This window comes from Pimephales promelas, chromosome 18, assembly GCF_988280905.1.
Source record: "Pimephales promelas chromosome 18, fPimPro1.hap1.1, whole genome shotgun sequence".
Taxonomy (NCBI): Eukaryota; Metazoa; Chordata; class Actinopteri; order Cypriniformes; family Leuciscidae; genus Pimephales; species Pimephales promelas.
In genome coordinates, this window is record NC_142786.1 from 29,634,105 (window position 1) to 29,660,041 (window position 25,937).

At 38.2% G+C, this 25,937-nt stretch overlaps 1 protein-coding gene across 2 annotated transcripts in view; it reads right to left on the reverse strand.

Moving 5' to 3' along the window:
- irx4b (iroquois homeobox 4b) overlaps positions 1 to 25,937 on the reverse strand; it is an 81,165-nt gene that overhangs the window by 25,130 nt on the left and 30,098 nt on the right. Inside the window, exons 4-5 of one of the 2 annotated variants that reach the window (XM_089123363.1) lie at positions 572 to 878; positions 274 to 390 (exon numbers count right to left, since the gene is read on the reverse strand). The exons of the other annotated variant lie outside the window; for it this stretch is intronic. The gene's annotated coding sequence lies outside the window, so the exon portion shown is untranslated. The remainder of the gene's footprint in view (positions 1 to 273; positions 391 to 571; positions 879 to 25,937) is intronic. 2 annotated transcript variants of the gene reach the window in all.

The window sequence follows — 25,937 nt, forward strand, 5'->3', positions numbered from 1 at the left end:
GTGAAGCCAGTTCTCCTTAAGTTTTCACAGTTGTCAAACAAAGCAACCACAAGCATTAACATGTTCAACTGACCAAAAAGAAAGAGAACATATCTGTACTAAATAGCCAATTACATTCTATCGCTTTATAATGACACTTTAAAACCAGACCATCGCCACCTTTGTCAAGGATGAATCTAAACCTGTTCACTTTGGCCGGACTACACAGCGTTTTCAAAGCAGTACCAGTATCTTCTCTGCTCTGTGTTCTCTATGTGCTTGTGTAGAGCTCACCTCTGGGGCTGGCAGCCCGAGGCTATGCTGCATGCACCGATTATTTCACCATAATTAAGAGTCCGGGATCTTCAGGGACGCCTCCGTCTTGCTGCGCTAGCAACCTCAGCCTTCATTCTGTAACATTACATGAGTATCATCTCTATTGTGATTTCATTCGACCTTCTTCAAACGCATTCAACAGCCTGGAGGTGCAGTAAAAGACACTACCTCATAGATTCAGTCATCTTAGAGAGAAAAAGGAAAAACAACAGGGATTGGCTGGTTCCATCTGCTTAGATCTTTGGGCTGTACTGACCTGCGGTCTGATTGACAGCTGGGTTGATTCCATATGGACGCACTTTGAGACGAGGATTGACTGATTTTGTCCTAGCATGGGAAAAGAGTGTGTGTCACAGTAGCTTTGACTGGCAGCTGGCTGTTCTGAGTGGATACAGTACAAGTTTCCTTTGCAGGGGGTTGAGCAGACACAAGATTGGCCGAATCATCAATTATAGGAATGATTGACAGGTGACGGCCTCCGAAGTGTGTGCACTCAGCTCCAGATGTAGTGGCTCCCAGCAAGAGAAATTGGTTGTGGAGTAATCAATCAGTGGCACTGGCAGCTTTACATGTAAAACACAATTCAGGCATTAAATTGTTATTATTAATGTACAATATAATGTACTGCATATTTGAACTAATTACATTCTATTTAGCCAACCATGAAGATATAAAGAACACTCTGTGTTTTATGTTCGATATACTTCATTATTGATTCTTGTTTTAGATTAGATTAATACACTATGGACATCTTTCATTGGGTTTCAATGAATCCAATCATTTTCAGCTACACTTCATTTCTAAATTCTGTCTTCATTACAATAATTAAGCACCAGACCTCCACCGTGTGGTTACAGTCTGAAAGCTTTTCTGTTGACATCTCACTCAGATCACACCCTCTACACTCATAACAATTTCTAAAACCTTAAATTACATTAGCTTTGGAATTTCGGTCCATATCCATAATGACAATGTATGTAAATACACGCTTAGAAAACCCACGCCTTAAACAGCACAGTCCAAGTCTTTTAAATAACTGTCAAATCAGTTCGTTCCACAGTGAAAAAAACAAAACATCTAATGTAACTGGTTTTATCCAGGTAAAAAATGTAATATCGCTGAATCAAGCAAAATACATTAAGTTATACCAACAAAACTCATTTAATTGGAATGAATCAGGTGGTATAAATCACTCTTTAAGGTAACAATGGCATGTTTCCAACTTTTTATAGTAAATATGGTTTCATTTAATTCACCACACTTTTTCTAACATTCAAAATATAGCTAAACTGAGTGAAAGTTCGCGTTTTTAATTATATGGGTAAAATTCTCTAAGCCACATTTAGTTAAACACTATGCATTCCCTCAGTTGAAAGATAGAGGGCAGCCTTGTGACAAGAACAGTCAGGTAGTAAGCAATCTATCAAACTGCCTAGTATCGACAAACATAAAATATGCAAACTAGCCTGTGATTAAATAAAATGTATGCCAATAAACAATTTATAAATGCATATCTGTAGATTAGCAATCACTGTCTTAGAACAATTAACCACAGCAAAGCATGATATCAGATAGCTTCTGTAGCCTATTTATTTTTGAAACATTGGTGACTAATGTATCTTTACTTATCTCTGTAGCGCGTAAAATTTCAGCAACGTGAAAAATAAAAATCTCAAATATAAAAATATATATATATATCTAATTCAAACACACACACATGTGATGGACACCATGCAGTGGCTGCCATTTAAGCGGTGTAAATAATTGAGGAATAGCATTTGCCATCATCCCCCACATGAGATGTGTCTATAAAAGAGCATCAGATCTTTCCTTTGAGAGGAGGAGTCTGATGTCGTAACACACTGAGCTCTCCTCACTAGCTAATCGATGGAGAAGTCAATGACTGCACCTTTTCAAGCTGTTTACAATATGGACTCCTTTTAAATAGCTTACATCCTGAGTGTAAAATGAGTATGCAGTACCATGAAAAACTGCGAATGACATTATTAAATTATTGACAGATTAGTTATTAGCTATTTAGATAATAGAATAGATGTAGCCAATGAAATGTTATTTAAAAAATAAAACGCGTCATTTAAAAGTTTATTAATCGTTTCTTGAAATCTTTTTTTGAGTTTAAGATGTAAAAAGTTAAATAAACAGCTTGAAAAGAGTTAAAACTCCCCGACTTGTTTTCGCCGCGAGTTAATTAAAACTTCATGTCAGTCGAGTCCATTTCAACATATCACACCTTGCAGCTTTTCCTGGCAATACGTCATGTTAGCTTAACCTTTCCAAGACACCCTGCAGCTAAGCTAGCAGTTGAAACAAAACAGAATTAGGTTACATATGTCTAACAGAGACGTGTGGGCAAACCGATACAGCAGACGCCGCCGGATTAGGGCCTGTTTTCATTTAATCAGGTTTGCAATAAAGCTCTGAATTTTCTGATTTTGTCACGAACAAACGAGCCTTGTACAGATGTTTGTCCAGGAAAGCTCCTCACCTGCCTGCGTGAAATAACTTCCCTTCCCATGATCCTCTTTGTCGAATCTCAATCCTGTACTCTTACCACAACAAATTGCTGATAGTCACAATACACAATAAATAAATAAATACATTTGTTGTAAATCAATATGTTAAGGCATTTTCCTGACAAGTCTGCCCCTTATGAAAAGGAAACAATTGAGTGAATAGGTACGTCAGAGGTGTGGGTCTTTGGGAGGCTCAGAGTAAACTGGTTTTGGAATTGAATATGCGTGAAAACTTCACAGAGCTTTTCCCCGCCTGTAATATGGTGACAGAGAAGAGCGAAAGCTTATTTTAGTTTGTGTGAAAGCCAATAATATATATATATATATATATATATATATATATATATATATATATATATATATAAATAAGCTGTTTTCCTCTTAGTGACAAAAAAAAAGTCCCTACAAGGACATTTTGTCCCTTTAATAGAGTTTTGGGGGGCCACACACACACACACACACACACACACACAGTTAGTTTAGATGATTCCCTTGTGTCATGCTGGGAGGAGTGAGGATCTCTCGAGTGAGACAAAATTTTGGATGAGTAAAACACTGGTAAAGTTTAGTGATTGTCTCTTTAAAACAAAAGCTCATTTTGTGAACAGGTGACAGTGTCTCCCATCTGTGAGAACTGTCAAGGGGTTTAATTGTGCTACAAAAAAAGGTATTTAATTATTTTTCATTCAGTTAATTACATTTCTTGTTCTAAAGTGTCATATCAAAAGCACAGAATTTAAAGTCAACATGAGATGAGTTGGATATTAAACTAGAAAATGTGATTAGACCATCTGTCTTATGTGTTTAGTCAAACATTTAACTTTCTGAAGATAAATCAAGGTTTATGGAGACAGTTTTGGTTACCATTGACTTCCATATGAAAAACAACAAGAAGAAATTAAGTCATGCAGGTTTGGAACAACATGAGAAGAAGTAAATGTAAACTATGCCTTTGAAGATAGTATTTGTAGTCCTAATTTGTTTTGCATAGAGCCAATTTTGATTTCACATTGACTTTTAATGAAACAATTGAATCTATTGAAAAATGCTTTATATTGTATTAGCTATTATATTCATCATTTAAGTTGATTCCTGTGGACAGGAGAGCAGAAGATGTGTGCTAAATGTCATCACCTATGGCTGTTGCTCCCTCTGGACCACCTTGTCAAGCAGTCAAGACTCCTTCCTGATGTCTTTACAGAGCCGACGGGATCGGCACACACTTTATCAACCAGTCATCAATCTTTCATCGGCCTCTTATCTATAATTAATGCCTTTACACAGCGGTCGGTTGTGGGGTCCATACAGGTGTGTGTGTGTGCTGAAGTATAACAAACAACCAGGTTATGTGGCCAAATGTGTCAATATCGATGTTCACAGAGTGACTCCAGCAGACCCCCACACGTTCCTGACTTCTGCAGGAGGAATAAATCCAGACAATTTCCCAGAATACATTACACAGGAAATAAGAGGAGACCTCTGCTCTCTCTCGGACTTCAGATGTCTTTGTGCCTCTAATGGAGGAGCTTTCCTCTGATATGATTGAAGACAGAAGAGCTCTCCTGGCGCTCCTCTCCCCCACCCCCCAGGCCAGAATCTCAAAGGGAAGGAATAGATTATCCCCCTCGCTGAACCCCACCAAGTCAGACAGACAGTGCAGGACATTATCATGTCAAAATATGGCATCACTTAATTTCCATGGCAACCTCATGTCAGTAGATCTCTGAGCTGCATGGCAGAATTTCAACATCCTTTTGGCATTAAACATTGAGCCAATTTCATTACACATTATTGAAAACATTTTAAAGCTGTGAAATGAATGAAATATATGTTAGGAATTGATGTAAGTAAAACACCAAATTTGGTACCATAACAAATAAAATTAAGTAGACCCAACAAGTTTTCAAGGCATTTATAATTTGGGACGTACAACTCAGACAACCAGGAATAGTTCACCCAAAAGTCATTGATCATTCACTCACCCTCAAGTTATTCCAAACCTGTATGAGTTTCTTTCTTCTGCTGAACACAAAAGAAGATATTTTGAAGAACATAGGTAACCGAACAGTTATACACCCCATTAACTTGGTGGAAATCACTTTGTCAACTGCTCTGTTACCAACATTCTCCAAAATATCGTCTTTTGTGTTCAGCAGAAAAAAAAAAGAAAGAAATTCATATATGTTTGGAACAATTTGAGGCTCAGGAAACAAATTTAGGTTCTGGGAACGTTAGTTTTTGGTTCCCATAACGTTCCTAGAACTTTCCCTTAAGGTTAAGGGAACGTTCCCGGAACATTCTCCTTACGTTATAAAAATGGAACCTAACAATAACCTACATGGAACGTTCCTATAACGTTCTTGTTTGGTTCCCAAAAACATAACTGGAAGTGTTTGCTGGGGGGGGGGGGGGGTAAGTAAATGATGACAAAATTTGGGGTGAACTATCTTTTAAGTTTCATCTATAGATTTTATTAATGTACGCCAACTGACTGTACACAACACACCAGCATTCCTCGAGTCATCTTTTCCCGATTCACCGTTTACAGTGGTGGTTTTCAGAGGTCAGGTTTGTTATAGTTGGTAATCACTGTAGAGTGGTGCTGAGGCTGCTTTGGTCCCAGTGGGGTCAGGCCAGAGTGATTGACACAGGGATGTGTATTATTTTCACATGAGTGGATTTGCAGTGGAGGGATGGGTTGAGGAATAATGCATTAGAGCACTCTAATCTGGTTAGGCTAATCTCAGTCCCCACTGCTGAGCTCTGAGAGAGAAAGAGAGAGAGAGAGAGAGAAAGGGGAATGCTGGGGGAGATGCTTAGGAGCGCTCAGGAAAGGGAATGTCAGATTGAGAACCGCAGGTTGAATATGAATCTGAACCAACGGCGCGGATGATCCGTTCTTAAGGACTGACTGTAAATGTGTGAGACTGTGTGTTTACGGCTGAATAAAAGAACAACGAAACTGAAAGACTTATGAAGTGAACGTCTCCTATACTGACTGAACATTGTTCATTTTGGAACTATTGAGTGACAACAGTATAAAATTGTAAAGTTGAAAGAGGAAGGTCTCAAAAGGTCTTATTTGTACACAAGCATAAAAGGATGACCTTTAAGTCTTGATTTTGTTTTAGGGGTTTACTAGAATATGTTTTCAAGCTTGAATGTTAAAAAAAAACACTATTTTTCACCTATTTTTCATTATCTCTCCACAGTCTGGCTCAAACATCAAGTCTAGGTCTCAAGATCAGGAGTTACAAGATCAAGGGGTGAGGCCATAAACAGAGGGGGTGTTTTTGACAGCGTTACCTGATTTGCCCGAGTCACAGTAATGGTAGGGTTTAGGGGTTGGGTCGGGTCGGGTGACGGGCATCATTTTCATTGAATGATTACAAACCCACCAGTTTGAAAACACCCACAAACATAGAAACGCCCACTTTTGTTCGACAGAGACCCCATACTCTCGAACATAATGTTCTGGAACACTCGGGAAAATACATTTTAACCACTCTAAGATTGTCGAATTTTGGAAGGTCAAATAATTTTTGGAAATAAGTCTCATTGGCATAGCGACAACACTGTCTTCTCTACTGCAGATCAAGGCCTTGTCCCTTTTTCTGCCTATTCCGTGGGTGGAGATTATTTAGATGAGGAATATTATGACTTCATAAAGCCCTGAAAAAATCATCTTGTAGTCCAAACAAGCTGTTTTTGTAGTTTTTGGGAAAGGGAATTATGTTAAATAAAATATCTCCCTTTGGAGTGGACTTTGGGCTTTTGGAACGTTGCAGATTTTTATATGCTCAAACAGCAACATTACACACTAACTAAAAAGTTGAAAAAGTGGAAACGCATTATATGACCCTTAAACTAACACTATCACAATGAGCAATACAGCATTTATTAATGCTTGTTAATAAAATGTTCATGTAGGTTCACACTGCATTACCTAAAGTTAAAAGATACAATTTCCTTAATGTATTATATTAAATCCCAATACAAGTACCTTTTAAGAATAACATTAACTAAGATTAATGAATGCGGTAGAAGTTTTTTTCATTGTTAAAAACTAATGTTAACTGAACCCTTATTGTAAAGTGTTACTGAAGGAAATACATGTTCCTTTAAGAAAATTAAGCCTATTTTAACCCATATTTTGAACCATTAAGACTGTTTGCTGCATCTTACTTTTTCTATTATAGATTAAGCACCCCCACCCTCTTCACTATAATGCATGAAATCAAAAAATAATACAAATAAAATAAATTGCTTAAAAAATATATAATAATATATAATACTCTATAAAATGATGGTCATATTTTTATGAAATTAACGCATTAGCTATGGTCTGTGCTTTATACCCTAGATTTAAACTAAATTAAAACTGTCGCTATGGGAATTTGCACTGAAACGGAGTCTTTCCCTGCCTGCTAGGATGAATAAGACTGATCATTGCCTTTCCGCAGACAAATACCGCAAAATGGAGTTCATATCTGCATCCATATTTACTATACAGATATGGAAATGAATATCAGGGTAGACAGATTGAAAGGAGTTTGACTTGGAAATGAGAGTGAGATTTTTCATTACCGTCACAGAGAACCTCATGTGGGTCCGACTCCATCATTTGAATGTGATTGGTTATGCACTGAGGGGAAAAAGCACATTAGGTATGGGGCTTTTCTCTTATTTTTATTTCTTTTTTAACTCCTGAGGCCTGAACCTTGAGTTTTTGACAAAGAGGGAAGCTAATACACACATGCACATATAAAAATAATCACATGTGGCAATGTTGTGTCTGTGAAGTCAGTCCTTACTCTAAATACAACATTTGCAAATACCTATTTTAAGTCAAGCTATTTCCTTCCTGTGTTTTAACACTTCAAAAGGCAAATACATACATACATTACCCTGGATAGATAAAAATTGCTCTACCGAATGGTTTGAGCTCCTGGTTAATAGTATACACGAACATTTCATGTGTTGATTCGTCTGGCCATGGTTAGTTTGTCACAGCCTTTTAATTTGATACAAGAGCCAATTAAAATTGGCCCAGAGACATGAAGGTCAAATGGTAACCAGCAGGGTCGTTGCCATGGAAATTATGAACAGCTGCTCTTCCATAATGCAAAATGAAACCCGACGTAATTGCTGGGGATGGAAAATCTTATCCGATTATCAAAGTCAAATTGATTTGAGCCTGACACAACTGGATGTTACACACCTTATATCAGTCAACAACTTGATAAAAGGGTCAGACACAAAATTAAACCCAACACTGTTAAATGCTATTACATAAAAAATCAATTTACCTGATAATAAATCTTGAGTGCAACGTCTGGGTGTCACATTCTGAAAGCTGACAAAGACAGTTATAGGCGAATGCAAGGTTGGCAGAACTAGTAACGGGACATATAGGCATCAGGCACAGTGTTGATATGCCACACCACACTCTTTAGCATCTGTGTCCGCTAATGAGCTGATTTCTGTACTGTTTTATCTAATCTCCCAGGATAGGCCATTAGCATCTCTAAAGAGAGAGAGAGAGAGAGAGAGACAACTCTAGCTATATAAAACGCAATAGCGCGCTATTGATGGCCACAGCCAATAGCAGGGTAGCGCGAGCACTCTCCCGGCTAAAAGACCGCGCTAATAGGTCCCTTACGGCAGCGGGACGGCAACAAGGCGGAAAAGGAGGCGAGAGGTTAATTTGGTCCTGCCCAGGTGAACCAACCAGTCAACCCTCGCAGATTTCTCTTCCCCCTCCTCTACTCAAAACACTTAATGATTATTAGCATGCTTCAAATGCTTAAGTAGCGCTGGGAGTATCTCTCATACTCTCGCGCACCCCCAAACCCACCCCTCCCCCTCCCCTCTCTGGCGCGCTGGAGCGCGAGGGGAAATCATTATGCTAATGAGCCTGCCGTCGCTGTTTTTATTTCCTATAATCACCCTCATCTCCGTGGCGATCTTCAGGGACGAGCGGTGGTACACACACACAATCGTTCCGGGCTTTATAAATATTTCCCCTTTTTCTCGCCACATTTGTATTTTTTTTCAAAGGAAGAACAAAGGCGCCTGTGCGTTTATAAGGGGCCCTGTGTCTGAGCGGGAGAGAGTTAGGAGTGGGGAAATGAATCGAATGCCACCGAATAACTCGCTGTTAGCTTTGCCTGTGTCGTCTGGATGTGATTTTTTGAAGTCGCACATTTAACAATAACACAGAAGCGTTCAAATAGACTCAGATGGTGTATCTTCAACCACTTTTTTTATTTGGACTAATTACAGGAGGTACATATTTCCGAAATGGCAAATTCAGGTGAACCTGGAATCTTGTCAGCGGGATTAGCATAGAGTCTGCATGACGTGCGCTTTTAAGGGTGTTAAAGTCAACATGAAACGGCACTTCAGTAGTCTTTTTTTTTTCCCCCTAATGTGACGAGTGAAATGGCTAAATTTAAGGCGGGGCTTGATTTTGTCCATTGGTGATTGGAGGCTTTGTGGTTTGCTATTGCTGTTATGTCATGTGAGTCACAGGGTCCACCCAAGAGAAGAAATATCATAGCAAGATAGAGGGGAGGTTATTTTGATTAAAGATTATGAGGGCACATGATTTTTTTTTTTTAAATAATGACGTGCACCCGTGCACCGATAAATCATTACTGCAATATTCCATGAAAAAAATAATAAATTGTCAATTTTGACTTTAAGATGCTCTATATACCATTGATGAGCAAATTTTCCGAGGCAAACGCCATTCGTTTAAATAGGAATCCTGCGCGTGATCCCCACCAGAAAGCTGATTGTTTTAAAAACACTCACACATCGCAGAAACCTCACTAATTTAACCGTACCTTCAGCATGCTACGTTATCTTTATTAAAAAAGATTGGGTTGTTTTAGTCCAGCTGCTAAATGCGCTGAGCTCTTAACCGGCTCTTGGGGTAATTCAGACCCCTCTAGAGCTACACTAATGAGGGGATAATAGCCCCTGTGAAATGTAAATAAAACTCAAATCCCCTCACAGAGAGAGAGGAGGGGCCAGATGGAGCGACTCTGAAGGCTGAGAAGCATTCTCTCTCTCTTTCCCCATTCAGTTCATCCTTCAATCACATGCATCACATCTTCTCACTCCATTATCAGCCTGCTAAAATTTTTAGCGACCGAGGGAAATTGTATGCATTTTGTTTACCCGCGACTTATTTCACACACTTTTCCCTCAGGACGGCAGGGGGAATCTGGTACCTCTAAAGACGCTGTTGATAAACAGACGCTACAGGGAAGACCCAATCCCTTCAATTGATTTTTTTAAACACATTATTCATACATCCGGACTGGCTCAAGGGTGAGATAGGCTGACAGAGGCATTTGAAGTGAGCTGAATTGATAGGAGCGGGGGACCCGCAGTAATGTATTATGCATTATAGACAATGATCAGCCATTACAAATCACCTAAGGGCAGGCAATAGATTGAGTTCTCTGGAATATCTGATAAAGCGCTGCTTTGAGGAGAACAAACACACACTGAATGGATTTACCATCATTCAGAGCTTTAGCCCAAGCTCAGAATGCATTGCTACCCGCAGGGCAAAAAAAATGCTGCTGCCTTCCTCCCTTAAAAATAAACAGTATAAGCAACTTGTATGGGTCTCTCAGTCAAGGTCTTACTTTGCAATGGAGCTGCTGCTGCTGACAGGGGGCCTTTTAGTTTCAGTATAAAGCACAAAAAACAAAAGCTTGCGCACAGCTTTGACTGGTGGATGTTTTAGTGAACTGATTGCCACTGAAGTGCAGCACTCCTAGGGGGAATATAAAACAGGAAATCACAATTCCTAAAGCGAACGGCAGAAATGCCAATTCATCAAATGATACATTAGTAATTTAGCGAGCTTACAGGCTCTCGCTAAGCCACAGGCTCAGTATAAATCCTTCAGAGCATTCGTTCCGACAGAGATGGAGGCGTTTCCACATCATTAGCGGCGGGGCAGAAAGCCGAAAGCCCCGTCGAGTGCTCCTCTCACACACGGTTTTCCACTGGGCACAGATGGGGAAACATTCCCCTCATCCGAGCCACGAGCAACCTGTTTGTTTCCAGGTGGAATTCTTCCTCGGAGACTATCCGCATAGCACAGCCGTTTACCTTTCTGTTCAGGCGTAACGCCGCAGACCGTGCCAAGACTGCTTATCTAGACTACTGTGATGTGCAGTAACACTTATTTTTAATGCATGCCTACGCACGTGTATGCACGGTCTATAAAAATATAGCACTTTTTTGTTAGTGGACGTGTTTATTTTGCTCGCAGAGGAAAAAGATATTAAAAAGAGCTTTAAGAAACAGGAAATGCTGCAAGCATGCTGGCAGTGTGTAGCATGCAAAAAAATAAAAACAAATAAAAGTAGAAGTAAAGTAGCTTTAAAATAAATGAACAGATATGCCCAGAATGAGTAATGCCCACCAGTTAAACAATACAATTGTTTTCAGCTGTGTGATCATTATTACTTGCTCTCTGCCGAGCCAATTTACTATTAGGAGCAGAGGTAGCCTTGGGGCTCTGAACAAGATACTCAAGTAAAATCAAATAAGAAACCTTATACCATGAACTATGAATCATATTTTATGTGTGTGCAAGAAACAGAGGACATGCAGTGATTCCAAAATACAGAAAATATTCAGGAGCACAGAAATATTTTACAAGAGCTTATTTTGTCCTGTATTGATTTGTTCAAAATATTTTAAACACGCAATTCATTCATACTGTACATTTAAAATACCTTTTGTGATTACTTATATATTAAGTAAAATATGCTCGGTTGATACAACTGCCCTGATATTAAAAATGAGGAAAATATTTTGTAAAAAAAAAAAAAAAAAAAATCAATAGAAATTTTGATTATTTTTAGACGAAAAAAATACTTATTAAAGGGATAGTTCACTTTGATATTTATTTTTGATATGTTTTAGCTTACCTCAAGGGCATCCCAGTGTTTGTTTCCACAGTATTTTCAATTTTGATATTTTTCGGTCAAACCGTTGTTGTCTTTTAGTCATATAATGGAGGTTTATGGGGTCCACCCTCGGTTCACCTCAAAGAGCATGCACAGAGAAGTCCAAAAGGTAAAACGAAATAAATACTGTTCGTTTTCTCACACAAACCGCTCGTTTTGTGTCTAAGGCCATCAATGTGTACTTACATTTATGAGTCATTCAATCATGTTTAATTTGGACTTCTCTGTGCATGCTCTTTGAGGTGGACCCCATATACCTCCATTATATGACTGACAGACATAAACGGTTTGACCTAAAAATACCAAACTTGAAAATACTGTAGAAACAAAGACACCTACATCTTGGATGCCCTTGAGGTAAGCTAAAACATAAATATTTATTTCAAAGTGAACTATCCCTATTATTTTTGAAAACCTGGTGCATCCAACAATGCAGAAACAGTAATTATATTGTACAAAATGTAACTTTTTGACAAGGTGATGTTAGTTCAGGCCGTAAAATATCATCAAAATGTAATGAAGAGTATGATAATGAGTCATTATATTTGATGAAGTTTATAAACCTTTGAAAATAATGATTTAGATGTGTACAATGTATTCAAAGTGTAAGGAAAATAAGTTTAGTGAAAGAGTGCGGCATTAAAAAAAAAAAAAACAGCACATGTTTTAAACTAAATTGTTTTTGTCTGCATCATGGACTGCACCACAACCATCTCGCATAATGACCACAAACAAAAAAAATATTCTGTCATATACTGATGCGGAACCCCACAGGTTGTGTGTTTCTTAAACCGAGACCCCAAACTGAATGTGTGCAGATTACCATGGCTTCCTTTATAATAACCACCCTGATTCAGCAAACCTATGAGTCAAGCATAGACTAAACGGCTGAAACGTTTGCTTATAGCCGTGTAATCATTACTTCTGTGATTCTACATCCCATCCATTGTGAACGGGGTGGAGTAAAGGACGCTAGTTACAATTCTCAAAATTAAAGGCGAAACATTCTCCTTCTAATCTACGGAAAACATAGAATTAACCGAGAACATTTTGATCATAAGTTTGCGAGGGGGGAAGAAGCCGTCCGTGATGTATGACCTCAAAGCCGGTGGATAATAATGACTAAAACTTTGCAGACAGCCAAAATATTGTAAGTACATCAAACAGTAATTTCGCAGAGGTTCATCTCAGACAAAGACTAGGGAAATGCCAAACTAGGCGATCGTTCTGTGTCAAACGCAAACAAAAAAGAACAAGCCAGCCACTGAGGCCGAGACGTGCCATTCAGTCGTATTAAGGGATCACCTCTTTTCTTTCTTTTATCTAATAGTAGGGATTTCGAGGAGCCTAAGACATTGTCTTGGGTAGAGGTTAGCAGACTGGCAGGCACCCACAGTACAGTAGCTGTGTCTTTAAGGAGACATATGAAGAATGCAGAGAGAGAGTGCTTTGAAACACACCCTGTCATCGTGCTATGAATGCAGAGTGTTTAGATAGGAACACACCGCCCTGTTTGAATGCGCAGTGGATGATTGGAAATACGAGGTTAAAAATGCTCCCATTTGATATTCGGAGCAGCTAAGATTACCAGGGATATGTGCTGTCAAAAAGACAAAATGGCCCCCAAAAAGTTGCAGCTTTTCTACATTAGCTTTGCTTGTTGTATGCTATATGGAGCCTAATGAAATCCGTGCCTCAAAGCAGATGATCAGCGTCATGCAAGTGCAATTTCTACTTGTCCTTCACAATGCAACCGGCCGAGACGCTCTGCACTCATTAGCTAAAAAGTATAAGAACTTTAAAAAGTTATCAAAGAATCATAAATACGACTTTATTCTAAATGAGGCTTCATTTACCGCACTCTTTGTGTTTACTTCATAATTGTTTCCCAATGGATTTCGGCTTAATGAGTTGTTTGTGCACGTTATGCTATAAATACATGCTTAAAACATAATAATCCACACTAAATAATCATAAAATGCTCTGCGTTTGCTGCTAATTTAGACCAAAAACTAGGCTTGCACTAAAAGACATTAACAAAAACAACAAATAAAACTGAATAAATGTACTAGCAAGATATACAAATAAAAAGAGAATAATATTATAGACAAAATAAAATATTTATACACGCAGGGACAGTGGTCACTGGGATAAACCAGATTCTCATCTCATCTCTATTCTTTATTTTCCCATCTTATGAATATTTTAATGTTAAAATAAGAGGATTTTTTTTGCACAGTTTTCCTGAATGTCATGGAGCAGAATGATACTTACACACCACACAGGAGAAACACAATTTAGTTTAGTTGTAGTTATCTGATCTTAATGCCATTAAAAAATGGAAGGATTTTTAATTTTCTAGTGAAGGTGATATTTATCTAGCAATCAGTGATGTTCACTATGCATTGTGAACCAGGATTGTTTTCACAAAAATGAAACAAATTGATCGAGCAACTAAACCAATTAATGAGTATCAATGCAATTTAACTGGACCCTCTTAAAATAAGGTGGTCAATAGGAAAACCACCACAAAATGACCTTTGACCTCAAGCCTATTAATTCATATAGATGCAAATTTTAGCTTTTTGGTTTGTCATCCTTTAATTTTCAAATAAAATTGACATGTAAATGAAATTAATCTTTTTACATCCTAAAAAAAATCTGTAAAATAATAATAATAGAGGCCCAAACGGAAAGATTAGAGCAAGAATTAAAGGAGTTATTCAGATATGGGCTGCTAGTGCTGAGCACACACACACACACACACACACACACACACACACACACACACACACACACACAGACGGGACATTCCATAGACAGGTAATGGCTTTTATACTGTACAAACTTTATATTTTATCCCCCTCACACTAAACTTACCCCTAACCACATAAAACTTTCTGCATTTATAGATACATACATACATACATATATATATATATATATATATATATATATATAATTTATTTTTATAACAGATTTACAAATGAGGATGTATCTAAAGGGAGGTGTTGTTTTTTAGATTTTGTCAGATTTTGGTCACTTCTGGGTAAAATTTGGCCCTAAAATATAGTTAAGTAGGCACACACACACACACACACACACACACACAGGTGGCATTGTTTGTTTTAAAAACAATTTCTTCTTCTCACTGTACACTTTGATTTGTCTCCTTTTCCCCAGTTGTCTCTTCACTGGCAGATCACTACCCTACAAACACATCTCTCTTAACACAGTACCTCAATATATTCACACAATCTGTCTAGACAGTCAAACGCTTGAGATGACATCATTCCATTCCCGCTCACCGAGTGTGTGTTGATATGATGGTCGGTGAGTGTATTTATTCTGCTCTACTCACTCAATCCCCTCATGGCTCATTAGTGTGTGTGTGTTGTAGGAAAGGACACTGACGTGACGATGGGGGTCAGAAACACATGGACAGGGTAACGAGTGCCTCTCCAGGAACCTGCTCCACAAAGCTAACTGCTCTTTAATTAGCCACACACACACACACACACACACACACACACACACACACGCACACTATGGGCTGTGTGTATCTGAGAAAGTCTAAATAATGTGATTTACCCACCTGAAGCATTTTCTTGATAAACTACTAGGCTTTTCCCACTGTTTTTCTATAGTTGAAACACAACTACATTTCAAAGGCACTTCTTAAAGTGAATGATGCTAGTCTGAATTCATTTCGAGCAGCAGAACCGTTCTCATCTGGAAATTCGGCTTAGTGTCATGTGCCATTTACTGGCAGATGTAAACTACATCTGTTCGTTCCTGTCCTATGTCCATCCTGCTAGAGCATTCAGAGCCGAGAGAGAGAGATTGAGGAATGTTTGGGTTTGCATGGCCGATCTGACCAGAATAATTCATCATCCGGGTGTATATTACACTCAGCAGTGAACAGAGCCAGTGCACAGTACAGGATATAATGACTTTATCTAATAGAGATGGTACACGTAGAAAAGTGATTGAAACTCTCAATTAAAATTCACATAATTTTACACCAAGAAACAGGATTTTTAATAGATAAAAATAGATATTAACCCTTTGATGCACTGGGAAATCTTAATTGACTTTTTACATCAAAACAAGAATATAATCATGCATTACTTTCCACTTTAACGGAAGATGGTAGCAGATATATTGAGGATATTTCATCAGTCATATTTAACTTATCTTTAAATAAATAAACACTTTACCTAAGTCCTTAATTGGATAATCCCTTGAGTGTCTTATTTCCATTTGCTTAAGTGTATTATGAATTTAATATGGATGTACTACACTCTTAGAAGTAAAAGTTCTATATAGAACCAGCGCTATGTATTTGGAACCCTTAAAATGTTCTATACAGAATCCTTTTTAAGGGTTCAATAAGGTTCTAAGGAACCTTTTGGGTTCATTCATTATCATTTGTTTTGTCCTTTCCGGATTAAATATTTCATATTATTGACAAACATGAAAACCCTAAAATGTATTTATGAATGCATGTGAATGATCACAAAATTCAAGATATGGGGGTTAGAAAATGTATATATTTATATCACTTTATGTAGTTAATATCACACGAAGAGTGCCATTTCAGTTTTTCTCCTCCAAAAATCAGCATGATTAAAATGTGATATTAAGTTACTACAACAGTTTAATAAACAACAATGAAGGAGAATGATTTAATCATCAGAAACTCAAAATTATATGTTATCTGAACTAAATAAATTATTTTAAGTTGATTTGACAAGAGAAAAAATGTTGTGATTACTAATCCTGAAAAGATTTTTTAACGTTAATACACTGTAAAAAAAAAAAAAAAAAAAAAAAAAAAAAAAAATCAAGATTTGTTATCACAACATTTTTTCTTTTGTCAAATCAACTTAAATAATTTATTTAGGTCAGATAACATATAATTTTGAGCTTCTGATGATTAAATTAATCTCCTTCATTGTATTAACTCACTTTTTCCAGTTCAATCCACTTAAAATTTTAAGGCAACCAGGTTACTTAATTTTTTAAGTTAAGCCAACAATATTTTTTATATTTCATTTGTTTCTTACTGATTAAATTGAGAGAAAATTAATTTAAAACAATAAGACTGTTACAATGACATTGAAACTGGTTAAGTCAAGACCTAATGCCGAAAAAAGTGTTCCTCTGGGCTTAAAGGGTTAGTTCACCCAAAAATGAAAATTAAGTCATTAATTACTCACCCCCATGCTGTACCAACCCCGTAAGACCTTCGTTTGTCTTCGGAACACAAATGAAGATATTTTTGATTACATTTGAGAGCTGTATAACTACCACATTGGCTCCTAAGGGACTGCCTCTTGACGGCCCAAAAAGTCAATGAAGAAAATGTTTAAATATCCCAAGTGACTACCGTGGCTCAACTATATGTTTATCAAGCGACGCGAATACTTTTTGTGCGAAAAAACAAACAAAAATAACGAGTTTATTCGACTATTTCTTTTCTTCCTTGTAGGCCAGAACGAGACTTCCTTATAGATTTCCACGACGCATGCGCGAGAATTGCGATCTGAAGTAGTGTAACCGTGTAAGCAGATCGCAAATCTCGCGCATGCGTCGTGGAAATCTAAGGAAGTCTCGTTCTGGCCTACAAGGAAGAAAAGAAATAGTCGAATAAACTCGTTATTTTTGTTTGTTTTTTCGCACAAAAAGTATTCGCGTCGCTTGATAAACATATAGTTGAGCCACGGTAGTCACTTGGGATATTTAAACATTTTCTTCATTGACTTTTTGGGCCGTCAAGAGGCAGTCCCTTAGGAGCCAATGTGGTAGTTACAGCTCTCAAATTTAATCAAAAATATCTTCATTTGTGTTCCGAAGACGAACGAAGGTCTTACGGGGTTGGTACAGCATGGGGGTGAGTAATTAATGACTTAATTTTCATTTTTGGGTGAACTAACCCTTTAAGCGCATTGATGGCGTCTATCGTCAAACCTAATCTGTCTAAATGCTATCAAACAGCTCAGCTTTTCAGACTCTACAACTTCACTGCAACAAGCACCATTTCAAATGATCCTGCTGGAGTCAAAAAGCATTAGCATCATTATTTTAGAATTAGCAGGATCTGATCGTTCAGGATCCTTAAAAAGGGGTTTATGCTAACTCTGAACTGCATCGACTTTAAAACACATTCTCTCTTAAGCAGCTTTCATAAATATTTGACCTCGACGTGATTAGGTCTTATAATACCCCAGCCTCTCTCTGCCAGGCCAACCTGAGGCCTGAATGAGCCTCTTGTACGACGTGTTTGTGTGGATCTCTGCGGGCCACAGGGTTAATAAGCTAGTGATGATGGCAGCCAAGCACTGTTGACCTCCGCCAATATCATTATTATGCTGGGTTGAACCTGAGAAGGGGAAGGTCTCAATCAATCGAAATATTATTACGCCTCATACCTGTCCACCGGCATTTGAAAAAAAGCATCCGTTACTGAGTGAGCACACTGGCATGTGTCAAGAGTAACTGGATCGGATTTTGCCGTCTTTTACGGCAAAACAGATAAAGCCGAATGTTTGAGCTGGATTAGCGCTAAAGGCAGTGACTAGATGAAGGCTGTTGATTGGTTGCCAGCACTATGCAAACAGTGAAGTCTGTAATAAGACGTTCCTGTGCTGTGGGATAGTGCCGCTAAAATGAAAAACTTCAAAATGTTATAGCCTCATATATGGCAACTCCAATAATATTTTGACCACATTTTCCACAGATTACACCTAATAAAGATTCATTATTTCAGGAGAGTAAACTTCTTTACCCTAAAAATATTTTAAAAATGCAAGAAGCATTGATTTGTGCTAGCCACACACATCCACTCACACACTTTTTTTGGAAATAGGCTTATTTTTACAACTCCTCCAGAGTTCAACAGTTGGGTTTTACCATTTACGAATGTATTCAGACGATTTTCGCATATTTAGAAGAATATCAGTAAACAGACAGTTTCTGGTCTCAATGACTTCCATAGTATATTTTTTTTTCCTACTATGGAAGTCAATGAGACCAGAAATGGTCTGGTTACTGATATTCTTCTAAATATCAGGAAATCGGACGAATGGATTAGAAAACGGTAAAACTCAACTGTTTAACTCTGGGGGAGTGGTAAAATGAGCCTATTTCCAAGAAAAAAGTGGAGTATCCCTTTAACTGCAGACGTTAAGCATAGTTTGAGACATTGTAGAGATCTCGGAGGAACCTAAGATTAATATTTGCATTGCCTATGGGGCTATGTCAGCCATTAAACAGATTAATACAATAGCAGAGCACCACCAAGGTGAACTTGCGTTTACCTATACATGACCCTAAAGTGGTTAAACCCATTCCGCCCATCCACCAATCAAACTATGGCTGAAACATTTACAGATTGGTCACTTCCCACTCACATTAAGCCTAAAGTTTAACCACTCCAGAAGAATAGGTGCATTGCTTTTGTTCTCACTGCAACCAGGGTCCTATTCAGTTAATAATATGTAAAAGGCCTGACCCTTTCATGCCTTCCTCCTCTGCCCTGAATCCCGGCCCTGAAACGACGCCAAAGCCATTGTCCTCCCAATTACTGATGATAATTGCCATGTAATGAAGTTAAGCATTTGTGGGATTTACAAGCTAACATTGACTATATGTTTCTGCTCCTCTAGCCCTCTCTCTTTCTCACCCTATATCATTCTGAATGAGCTCCACCCATTCTCTCCAACACAAAAGCAACAGACAATATGCAGCCGGTTGTTAATGTCTTCAGTGTTTTCCCTCTTTTTACTTCCCAGCCCTCTTTTATTTTTGCTGCATTTTCTTTCCCCACCTCTAAAAGCATCGCGGCCTCCATCTTTCTCAGGTTTGGGAGTTAAGTCTGAATGGACGGCCTTTTTTCAGCCACCCAATAAGTTGTTAAACGCTCCCGCCGTTTAATGGTGTCTAATGATTACCTCTTACACAGCCGGGACAATACGGACAAGCACAGAATTGCCCAGGGGGGGGGAATGAATTCGCCTGTGCTTGCCAGCAAATCTCATAGCAACAGGTTGAATGAGAGGTGAGTTTGAAGCAAATTGAGAGGACGCGGCCTGAAAGAAAGCTTTTGCTTTCTCACACATCGCTCTGTGATGGAGTGCCAAGTCACACACGATCCTACTGTACCCCAGCAACCTCTGACCCCAAGCCAAGCTCCCGGTGACCCCAACACAGTAGCTGAGCGAAACCTTTTGACCTCTCTGCGGAGCGCTCAGCGTCTCGACAAACAGCACCATGCAGACTGGACAAAGAGAATAAACTGAATAGACTGCAAATGGACAGATCTACACAAATGACAGGTCAACAATGTGTCCGCGAGCTTTGATCTATTCACTCTGGCCGTGTGAGAAGAGAGACCAAATAAAGAATCAGCGACAGATGAATAACTATCTCTTAAAGGCATTAAGGCTATTATGGTGCCTTTCCTTTTTAAAAACGCAGTGAATTACATTTCCATTAGATTTTCTGATATTTTAATTAGTTCTTCAAGAAAGGATCTGTATGTCTATTTTTTTATTCAATGTAATCTGCATATTAAACTCGGTTTTTACACTTTTTGAAGAATATGTGAGTGAGGCTTGCCTCCATGATGCTAGTATGTTCTGAGCAGTTGCCAGGGCGTTGCTATGCAGATGTTTGCAGAGTGTTGTTGTTGTTTTTGGTTGACGTGACGGGGTTAGGGAGTTCTTGGTGGTTGCTAGGGTGTTCTGTGTGTTTACTATTTCATTGATATGGTCTACTAAGTGATTTCTCTCTCGTTCCTTAGAGCCCACACCTGCTATTGATTGCTAGGATTTTACAAATGATTTCTACAGTGTTTGGGGTGGTTCTAAGGGAGAGTTTAGGGTGTTCTTAATGGTTGCTTGGTTGTTTATGGTTTGGGTGGTTGCTAAGGGGTTGTTGGTGGTGCTAAGGTTTATAAGGGTGTTATGTGTGGATTAAAGAGGGTTGACAAGGTGTTTGGAGTGATTTCTATCAGGTTGCTAAGAGCTCACCCCTGACATTGGTTGCTAGGGGGGTTTGAATGGTCCCAATGGAATTTTTAGGATGTTCTGAGTGGTTGTCAGGTGTTTTTAGATTGTTCTTGGTAGTTGCTAAGGGCTTTTAGAGTGGTCTGGTGTTATATGGAGTTATTGGGGAGTTCTGAGTGTTGCTAAGGCGTTTTAGGTGGTTCTCTGTGTTTGCATGGAAGTTGTTAGGGTGTTTTTTGTGGTTGCTAAGGGGTTTTGGCTGTTCAGGTAGTTGGTAGGGAGTTGTTGGGGTGTTCTGTGTGGTTGCTAAGAGGTTTTGGCTGCTCTGGTAGTTGGTAGGGAGATGCTTGGGTGTTTTAGTGGTTTCTAGATTGTTGCTTTGAGCCCACCTAATATATTCTTGTCTAGATATATGAAGAGTTCAGATGCAAAAGCCTCTAAGTGCCATTTGAAATTTTCTTCTAGAATGATCATTTTTATCAAGCTTGTATATTTAAGTTCAGTGATTTCACTTAAATGGCAATGATAATTACCTATTAATTGTTATTTAAGTGAAATTACTGAACTTAAATATACAAGTTTGATAAAAATCATCATTAAAGAAGAAAATTTCAAATGGCATTTAGAGGGTTTTGCATCTGAACTCTTCATATACATTCTTAGAAGAAATGGTTCTATTTAGAACCAGAAATGGTTCCATCGCCCGCTTCATATATGGAACTCCAAAATGGTTCTATATAGAACCATTTTTTTTTGGGTAAAAGGTTCTATTGGCCAAGTATGGAACCCCAGGGTTCTATATAGAGTGTACCTTTTTTAAGAGTGTACCTTTTAGGGGTTCAAAATAGCGCTGATAGAACCTTTTAAGTTTCTATATAGAACCTTTTCTTCTAAGAGTGTATGGTCCCTTTTTCAATGTAAGTTTTTTAAAAAAATCATAAGTCAGATTGCTTAGAAATGCACAAATCACAAAACAGGCTGTGTCGCTGTATAAAGGGGTCCTATTATGCCCTTACAAAGTTTTGATTTTGTTTTGCTGTGTACTAGAATATGCTTTTATGCTTGATTGTTAAAAATAATAATAATGATAATAATTTTCACATATATTTTACATTATTACAGCACCTCTTCCTCACCTTAATTAACCTTAATTAACACTAATTAACACCCAACCACCTAACCTAACCTTAATTAACACTAACCTTACACTAACTAAAGTTGAAAAAATGCTAACACTAACCCTAACGTGAGATAGTATGACTGTGAAAAATATAACCCATAGCCTCACATACTGCGGCACTAGATCATGAGTGGATGAAGTGGATTAGGAGGTGCTGTTGTAGCGGTGGGAGAGAAAAGGAGGTGATAATGCGCTGAACTTCAGACAGACCTGCTGAGCTCTTCCCTCTAGAAGCCCTGAGGGCAGTAAATGCGGTAGACCCTCCGCTCACCGACACAAATGTGTGTGTTTGCACAGTTTAAACACAGCCTCATTCAATTCCTCAGAGACAGACTCTCTACACACTGCCAAAAAGCCAACGGCAGCAATTAGATAGAGCTGTTTTACGAGGTGCCAGAGAGAGAGAGAGAGAGAGAGAGAGAGAGAGAGAGAGAGAGAGAGAGAGAGAGAGAGAGAGAGAGAGAGAGAGAGAGCGAGCTGTGTGGTTAGACATTGGGAAAAGAATAAGAATAAGAGGAGGAAAAAAACAAGCAGGAATAGAAATGGACTGTTGAAATGAAACGAATGGTTAGTCAAATTTGAGACAGCAGTGAGCGGGTGGGATATTGGTGCATGTTGAGTAAAGAGAAGACCTAAATATATATATAAATATATGTATATATATATACTGTTTAGTATACAGTACACATATAAAGACTTATATATATATTGCTATTTGTATTGGTTTATTGTTATAAATAATCCATTTTAGTCTTTTCCCAACACAAAGCAATTGCTCGGTTTTAAACGAAAGAGTAAAATGCGCATGGACTACTTTGAACATCACATTTTGAAGCATCCTTACAATCAGAAAAAGGTCTGACTCACTTGACTTGGTCTACAGTTTCTTAAATTAGATCGAGAGAGGAAAGAAGACGACAGAGAAAGAGTGAGATGAGACTCCCTCCTTCGTTAGCACTTCCACACCAGCTGGGCACCACACAGGGCACTTTACTAGGACAGATGGCAGCGTCACCCACACTGCTGCCACATTCCAACCTGGGCTGGCAGAAACGGTGCCAGCCAACCAGGCGGAAATCATTAACCATGGAGGGAAGGGAGACTGTCCTACTCAGAGCAGGGCTGGGCAGAGTAAGGAGAGAGGGAGAGCGGGTGCCCCTTAAAGTGACCTACGCTGAGACAATCTGTCATGACTTAAGTAATTATCCAGATTTATATTTATGTGTGTGCAAGGAGAGATGGGGCGGGGGGACAGAGAGGGATAGAGCTGTCATTATTCAAGAGAATAGTATCACAATGAGACAAAGCTGAAACTTCCCCACACATCTTTGGTTTTGTAGATTTGGAGAGTAAAAGAGCAGCTCTTCCCTTCAACATTTGCACTCCTGCTTCATTTCTCTGCTACGTTTCATCCCTGTCTTTTTCTGGATTAAATGTATGACTGGCAGTTTACTTTACATTGGTTGTTGCTTCATTAGGAAGATAAGCACCGGTCTAAGACTTTTTCGTACAAACTTAATTTTTGAGGCGACCCATGTCAGTCAAGTGAGGAAAAAAAAGTTCTGGTTATTTGGTTATCGCAGAGGGGTTGCCATTAACCAAATATTTGCTAAAACAATAACTAACATAAGCCTTCTTAATTAAGCTTCATTACACTGCCCTTACAAGTTAATCTCACTGTGTGTGTGTGTGTGTTTACTTAGCAATAGAAAGGAGGAAATGTATCTCTAAAAATGTTAAATATGAAGAAACGTTTGCTTAGGGGGAATCTGGAGACGGCCACAGTTGGAAAATTGAAAAATACATAAAGCAAGATTTATATAAAAAGTTAAAAAAATATAAGGTTCAATGATATGACGCTCTTTTTTCAGATTTCATATAAATACAATAAAAATGCAATTAATACTCTTCTATGATGTTTTGTTTTTTAATTTCTGAAAAAGTAATAAATGTCAAATTTTTGTACCTGTAAAATTCTTAACATTTTTGAAAAATGTCATGTAGTGAGACGTCCCAAAATCTTACTAATGATATTAATATTTAATTATATTTGTAAATAATCATAAAATACTTTTTACTTTAAAAAAATGCTTTAGAACTTAAAGTAAAAGGGTTAACTGTAAAAAAAAAAAAATTTTAAGATTTGTTATCACATTTTGTGAAAACAACTTAAATAATTTATTTAGTTCAGATAACTTATTATTTTAAGTTTCAAGTCTCCTTCATTGTATTAACTCACTTTTTCCAGGTCAATCAACTTACAATTTTTAGGCAACCAGGTTACTTAATTTTTTAAGTTAAACCAACAATATTTTTTAGACATTTTTCTTTATCATAGACACTTTGCTATTGACATGCAAGTCTGTGGTATGTCCTGATTTAGATAGCGAAAGCAAGGTAAACATGTACATATGTCAGGAACGGAAGTTCCCGTCTCAGTCTGGCACTGTTGTGTTGTGTGTTTACTGACACTGGTCTGTCCCTGATTAGTTAAGAGCCAGAAAACAGCCCAGCAAACACCCGGCAACTTACACCAGGCTGAGAAAAGTGTACTAGAGCAGCAACTGGGACTATTTAGGGAAGCAAGTGATAAAGCAAACAACACGAGGGCTATCAAAAGTTAATAGCATCATTAACTAGGAAAAGAAATCACAGACTTGCTAATTGGTTTCTGTATTTGTGGTTCACAAGAGTTTTTCATTCCAGTCCCTGCTAGAATTTAATGAGGAGAGCAGGGTGCTTTGGTGGTTTGGATGATGCTAAAAATGTTCAGTCCAAAATATATCTCCTTTATCCAAACAGTCCAGGGTAACACTTTACAATGAGCTCCCATTGGTTAAAATTAGTTCAATGAGCAATACATTTGTAGAATTTATTCATCTTTGTTAACGTTAGATAATAAAAATATAAGTGGTTATTGTTTGTGTCTCAGGTCCATTAACTAATATTAACAGATGTGACTTTTTGTTAAATGTTGAAATAAACATAAACTAGGATTTTTCATTGTTATGTTAACTAATGTAGTTGATTAATATGAACAAATGGAACCTTATTGTAAGTTACCCTGACCGGTTTAATCAACTGGGATTTTTAAATATTTCTTCAGAGGAATATGTTGAAAGATATTATATACTCGGTTGGATTCTGTTTAAACTTAAATAATTGATATCCCATGATTAATAAATGCAGCAATATGACATGAGTTTGTCACGGTCTGAAATGAATGATATATTCTCTTTTAACATAAGCCACATTTAAATCTATAATTAGGCCACTGAGTACTTAATGACAGTCTGGCGTCTGTACAGTGATCATCACCTCCCTTCGGAGCAGCCCGAGTCGCCCGCCTCTTGAACCCTTGCAAAATCTCATGACAACATTGTCTCTGTTCTGACCGAATATACTGCACACACGCACACACACGCCACATATTGTTCTTGTAATTACAAACCCTTCGGTATGGGTGGGATACGGATTTTGACACCAGGGCTGAAATTTCCTCAGGTTGAGGCTGGAGATCATCTCAGGAAGTTTTGAATATTTTCAGACAGGAAGTAGAAACATATGGGCCACACTCCAGGTAATGCCGACATTCTTGAGAATATTATGGCCTCCACACACACACACACACAAACCATGCCACGTTCCTTAGATGAAAAGGCTAAAGCTCCTCCTAAAATACTCGATCTGCTCCTGCCTGACATATGTTTGTCTTTCTACCAGCACCTCTAATTTGATACAGTCCTGGACGCTGTGTGTATCTTAGGGAAATCCTGGTATGCAGCATTGCATTAGGGGCCGGAGGAGCTCTCATAACCTCACGGTGACTTTCAGAGTTCATCAGATGAGATGCCAGATGTAGGTGTCTGATATGTCCAATCTGATTACCTGACTA